At 46.2% G+C, this 6,230-nt stretch overlaps 1 protein-coding gene across 1 annotated transcript in view; it reads right to left on the bottom strand.

Annotated features, from left to right (window-relative positions):
- LOC149371550 (short-chain dehydrogenase/reductase family 9C member 7-like) overlaps positions 1 to 6,230 on the bottom strand; it is a 393,612-nt gene that overhangs the window by 55,935 nt on the left and 331,447 nt on the right. The gene's annotated exons all lie outside the window — the stretch shown is intronic.

Raw genomic sequence — 6,230 nt, 5'->3', positions numbered from 1 at the left:
GATTTTAAAATTGGTACATTTTTTTCCCGCCACTAGATTCAAATTTGTGACGTCAAGACCGAGAAGGACTTCGCGATCACCGTATGGAAGTGAACAGCGTTGTAGCTATAGCCCCAGGGATCCACGCAAAAAAAAAAAAAAAAAAACTGTCTCAACACCACCTCAGTTTCCTTTCGAAAAAGGTCGGCGATATCGATGACTTTATTTAAGTTTCTGGCCTTTTCTATCTTATAAAAGCTCCGTATTCAGTGAAAGTAGCCTGTTTGTCATCATAACGCGGTAATATATCGATACTATGGGCTTAGTATCGGTACTCTAGGCCTACTGTCCTCAATGTCCCTTTAGTTGGCATGAAGGCGACCAACCTGCGCCCAGACTTGATACTCGAAGGAAGGAAACAGGTCATAGTATTCGTCAGCATCACCATAATCGTCTTCAGCCTAACAACGTCCACTGCAGAACAGAGGCCTCTCCCATATCATTCCAGCTAACCCTGAGACCTGTGCTAGCTGCGGCCACCTTGTCCTCGCAAACTTCCTGATCTCATCCGTCCACGTGACTCACGACAGCCCCCTGCTACCCTTGCCTTCGCTTGGAATCCACTCCTTTATACTCTAAGGGACGACTGGTTATCTCTCTTCGCATTACATTCCACGTCTATCCAAAGACGAATGTATGGGTCACTCTTGGAGGAGGCAGTTGGGGGTGCGCGGTCCCATTTGAACCATGTATTTCTTGGACTTTTTCATCGAAAAATATTGGTTTTTCGGTTTGGTTTGGTTTAGTTTATTGAGGTTTAACATCCCAAAGCGACTCAGGCTATAAAGGACACCGTAGTGAAGGGCTCCGGAAATTCCTACCAATTTCGGCCACCTGGGGTTAAAGCACTCCAGGTGGCCGAAATTTCTTTTTTCGTATGTAAAATGTTTCGCTTGAGAGGGGGAGGCGACGTCCTCTAAATTAGTCTCCATGACCATCCATATTTTGTTTTCATGACCTCAGCTAGGATATCATGAACACGCTATTTTCTGTGACCAACTCTGCTCTCATCATCTCTCCTGACGCAGATTCACACATATGAGTATATGAGTTTCCTTTCCATAGTCCGCTGCACTAGCTGTCTTCATTTTATGTTTAATCCTTTTCGTTAGCAACCAATTTTCTGCCCCAAAACTGAGTACTGGCATTGACGGATACTACGGTCGGATACAAATGAGGAACGGAGCGGCAAATGCCTTTAAGGTCTACGATCATGCTATACATTTCGTCCCCTGAGTTACTCAGCAAGGCAATGCCATAAGAAAATTGAAGATTACTAAGGCATTGTCCGCTAACTTTTACCCCCAGTTATTCCCAATCTGATTCTCAGAATACCTGCTGTAAACACGCGATGAATAATAGTGTAGAGATCTTATCTCACTGCCTGACATTCTTCCTGATTGAGATTTTATCATTTTCCTTATGGGGGACAATGGTTTCTGTGCAGTCCCTGTATAAATATTGTCCAGTACCTTTACATATGCCTCTTTTACATCCTGAGTACGCAATGCCAGCATGACTGCTGGTGTATCGACTGAATCAAATACTTTCTCGAAAATCTGTCAAATATGTAAGAGTTCTTTATATTTTGCCCATTTATCTGTCACCTGATTGATGGCATGAATGTGATCTGTTGTCGCATGCCATTCCGAAAGACAGCCTAGTCTTTTGGTTGACTTGCTCTAATTCCAATAGCGATTACCTTAGTTTTTTTTTTTTAGAAAAAAAAAATCTTTTAAGCTACGGACAGCAAGTAGAACGGTGACGACCCCTTTTTTATGGATTAAGATAATGTTAGCGTTCTTCCAAGGTTCCCGTACACTCGAGGTCATGGGACACTGCGTATACAGGGTGGAAAAGTTTTTTTGGATAATGCCCCCACCGCCCTTCAACAGATCGGGAGTTTCAACTGGTGCTTTTCTCCTCTGCATTGCTTATGAGGCATTTCTTTACTTCGTCACTGATAACCAGCAGGATGTCCAATTTCTCGGCTTATGTCACTAGTGCCGTGATTACTTTGGCTACTGCACAAATATGTGGAATGTTCCTCAGCTACTTTAAATATCTTATCCATATTACTAATGGCATTGCCCTCCTTGTTTCTTAGTTCCTAAGTACATCTTGCTTTGACTGAGCCTAATTTTCTCTTTACCGCTTCATGGCTACCTCCGTCCTTTAAAACGTGCTCGCTCCTCTCCATATTATATTTTCTTATGGCGCTTTATTACCTTGTGCTTACTACGGTCTAAACACAAATATGCCTATATATGGGAGTAAAACGGGACTAGACTGTCCTCTAACGCGCTCCCTAGCTAGGTCAGCTTATTTCCTTTGTGCTGCTTTCTGTTTAGGGTGTATGATTAGCTCTGGCAGTTCTGCCAGTTCTATTCCACCGAGTTGGGCTGCCGGAGCTAGCGCTTTCACCGCTTGCGTCACCTTGCGCACGACACGAAACTAGCGCAGAAAATACTCTGCCGTGAACGAAGGTTGTGCACCTTCTGTGGCGAGTCGGCGTGAAGGCCCACCGTGTTCTTTTGGAGATCTGCATCGGTGCTTCGGGCATGTGCCGAGTAAACACTTTTCCTTGCATTCCTGAAGCGCGTCTATACATGTGAAAACGAAGGGATCGCCGCTTGTCTAGACTCTTTCCCGCACTTGGCCACGTTCTCACCATTACCAATGTTTCTTTTTTTTTGTAATCTTGTGCCGACGTAGCTACATATGTTATTCTCTTATTTCGTCTGAAGCGCGGCGTTCCGTGCAGTGTCCTTTTGTGTACGCTGTTTTTTTTTCACAAGCGTCGAATGGAGCTTGTATATACACCTCATGAATGTAATTGCATTTTCCTGTTCACATTAGACTCCTTTAGCATACCGTGTGCCGTTTTACCGGTACTGGAGTACCGGGAGCCCGCTCGCAGCCAACGCGCATGCGCAAATCGCCTTGACGGCGCCAGGTACCTGGCAGCTGCGCGCGCGCGCTTGCAGCGTCGGGACCAATCAGCGCTTGTTCAGCGGCGGTGGGCGGGCTCTCGGTACTCCGGTAACGGTACCACGGTATGCTAAAGGTACTGTGCACCGTGATACCGGTACCGGAGTACCGGGGATCGGCCTACCACCGGTGAGCACGCGCTGATTGGTCCCGAGGCTGCCGGCGCGCGCGTAGCTGCCGGGTACCTGGAGCCATCTGGCGACGTCAAGAAGATTTGCGCATGCGCATTGGCTGCGCGCGGTCTCCCGGTACTCCGATAGCGGTAACGGTAACACTGTACACGGTATGCTAAGGTGTCTGGTATCTACTGCTAGTCAATACCGAGTCAGCTAACGTCCGCGGGTCTCCATGCTGTGTTCATATATTTAAATGCAAAACTCGCAGTACCGCCGCAACCTCACCGCCGCCGGGAACAGCGCTGTCCGTCGGTTGTCTAGGCTGCCAGAAGCGCCCTTTCGATGTGTTTATTCGCATGCATCCACACCCCAAGATGCCACTGGAACCACCACATAATGATGCTGCGGCTCCTGCGCTGCGGTCGCGTTTCTGATGACATCATGTAGGCACATTTTCGCCTGAACTTATATGTGCGAGGGGAAATTCACACTTTCCATAAGATGTCTGCGGTACGAGCAGCAGGAGTGTCGACGGCATCCACCGCAGATGGGGACCACCGATGGTGATGTGTGCTTTGTCACCCCTTCGTACTACTCAGCGCTGTGGAACAGTTATTCCTTCCCATCCTCTCCAAGGTGCTTGAAACGATGAATTATCGTTGCTGCATAGTTGTATGATGTCGCGCTCTGCAGTTGTAATGTGCACTTGTTGCTCGAGGAGTTTGTTTTGTTGTGTGCTGAGACCCCAAGAAAGATGGCACAGCGAAGAGTGGTATACTCTCATAAGTGTTCACTTATAGAGTTCATCATATACTTTGCCATTTACAACATTTTGTGTTCCATTTTCGAAAACCCTAGTAAAAAGGAGAAACAAGACCTGAACGTTGATTCTAGTTCGTGTACCGCGTCTACAACACAAACCGCCTTCCCGAATAGCAGCCAGCAACAATCACTTATGGAGAAACGAACCGTCGGCCTGGCGGTGAGCTGGCTTACGGTAAAAAGCTTCATTTTTTTTTATTTTTGGCGCGGTGAGCCTAGGGCACGCACAAAGTTTTCGCTGAATCGTCCCTCGGCGATAACGAAATAAGAATATACGTTCGTGAGCCACGACAAGACGCTACATACACATCGCCGGGCAGAAAATTCGCAGAATAGCATCGAGCACCGCAGCGCGCACGGCTGAAAAGCGTGCATATGAGTCCACAATAAAAAATACACAAGCGTATATCTTCGAAGTCCAAAACCTTAGTACACAATATACCCATCAGAGTTTGTCGTGCAGTACGACTGCAGTGCCGCGGATAGCGCACCATGAATGCTATTCACTGCAACGGTACTGAATGCCACCAGTGCTCAGTATACGCAGCGGCGCTCGGCGTATACTATACATGTAGATTATACACCACCACTAGGCGTTAGCGAAGGATATTTACAGCCTCTAGTTAATATTTTGTGGTGACGAAGGTTACGCTCTAGACTTTACTTTTAGCTCAGACGATATTCAACGATACCATTGCGCAGATCCTTACAATACAAGACCATTTAGTTACCATGGTGCCAGAATACAAATACCTCGAAATATAGGTAAACGAAGCCAAGATATACATGAAAAAGCACAAACAGACTGTAATAGGGTGAAAGAGCGAAGAGAAGCTGCGATAACGAAGCATATAGAGCATCATGGGAAGAGCACAGATATGAAGTACTGAGAGATATCTGGAAAGTAATAATCGTGCCAGGGCTTTTGGAATGAAGTTTTGTGCCCAAAGGCAGAAGGTACATCGGGGATAGAAATAAACTAAAGAGCTATTGGGAGATTAGCATGAAGTTTGCACGGAGAAACAACAAATGAGTACAGTCGGACCCACTTACACCGTGGTCGGACCTATGGCCGGGACACCGTTTGAGGCGCGGGAAGCGCAGAGTAAAATATTTATGAAGAACAGCTGACGAAATTGGGTGCAAACTGACGTGTAGATAATATATCTAAATACTTCTCCCGAAAGCGTTGGCTGATGTGGAGGAAAAGGACTTCTTAGGAAACTATAACCGGCAAGTATGCAATATAAACCAGAATGGGGAAATAAACACGGTCAAAAATGCAGATAGTATGAAATGGATTAATTCAATAGAAAAAAAGTAGACTTAAGACCTGTATAGCAAATGGAAATCAGGATAGAATCTAGCTCTCTATAATAATTAAGAAAGCACAGCCCCCCCCCCCCCCATGTCTGAAGCGAGATCCATATGTACAAATATTTACTCCATCAGTATGGAGTAAAATGTTTTAAATGACCAACTTTACTCCCTGCTCTGAATAATGGGGCATAGAAGAGGGTTCTCCGCTTTCTAATTCTCATTTTGAAATGGAGTTCCTTGCTCTAAACGCTTCCGAAGTCCTCATTGGAGTAAAAAAACACCATTCTGCGCTGTCAGCACTGCCATCTAGCGTCTCATCTGCTTCTGGCCAGTCGTGATAATGGCGGTGAGTGACGTGTCTCCTTGTATAACCTAAAAGCCTCTCGTATAGGGGAGTAAATAACATTCTCTATACGTATGGTGTAATTAAACGAATGCTCTTTATGGGTGTGCGCTAGAGGACGAGCCATTTACTCCCATTTGGGCGTTTTTTTCCCTGACAGTGTGGGAGTACAAGGGAGCAAAATTTTTACTACCCACAGAAATGAAACACTAACATGACGCCATGTTTATAGAAACTCATTCAGGTTCATCCTTGCAGTAGTGCCAGCGGCGGAAACGGATGGGGAGATGCAGGGGCAAGCGGTAACCCAGCTTAATTGGGCAACTGCGCTGCTGTCGTGTGACCGCATTCTTTCTGCCGTCAGCAAGACCAGCTGCGGCGAAGGCGGCAGGAGTTGTCTGCTTGTGCTTTGCGAGCTCGTTTGGTGGCCTATCATCGTAGATAAAGCGATGTAACCTTACAATGAATGCTGCAAAGCTGAAAAGGGGTTTCAGAGCAATTTTCATTGTCACACACTACGCTATAGTCGACTAAAAACAGAACAGAATAAGTTGAAAATGGGAGCACCACCAGAGGTCATCTGGCATGACAGTGCTTGC

The sequence above is a fragment of the Amblyomma mixtum genome, chromosome 1 (assembly GCF_055824585.1).
Source record: "Amblyomma mixtum isolate Tamu chromosome 1, ASM5582458v1, whole genome shotgun sequence".
NCBI lineage: Eukaryota > Metazoa > Arthropoda > Arachnida > Ixodida > Ixodidae > Amblyomma > Amblyomma mixtum.
Note: the sequence above shows the minus strand (reverse complement) of the source record. Positions and strands in the feature narration are given on the sequence as shown.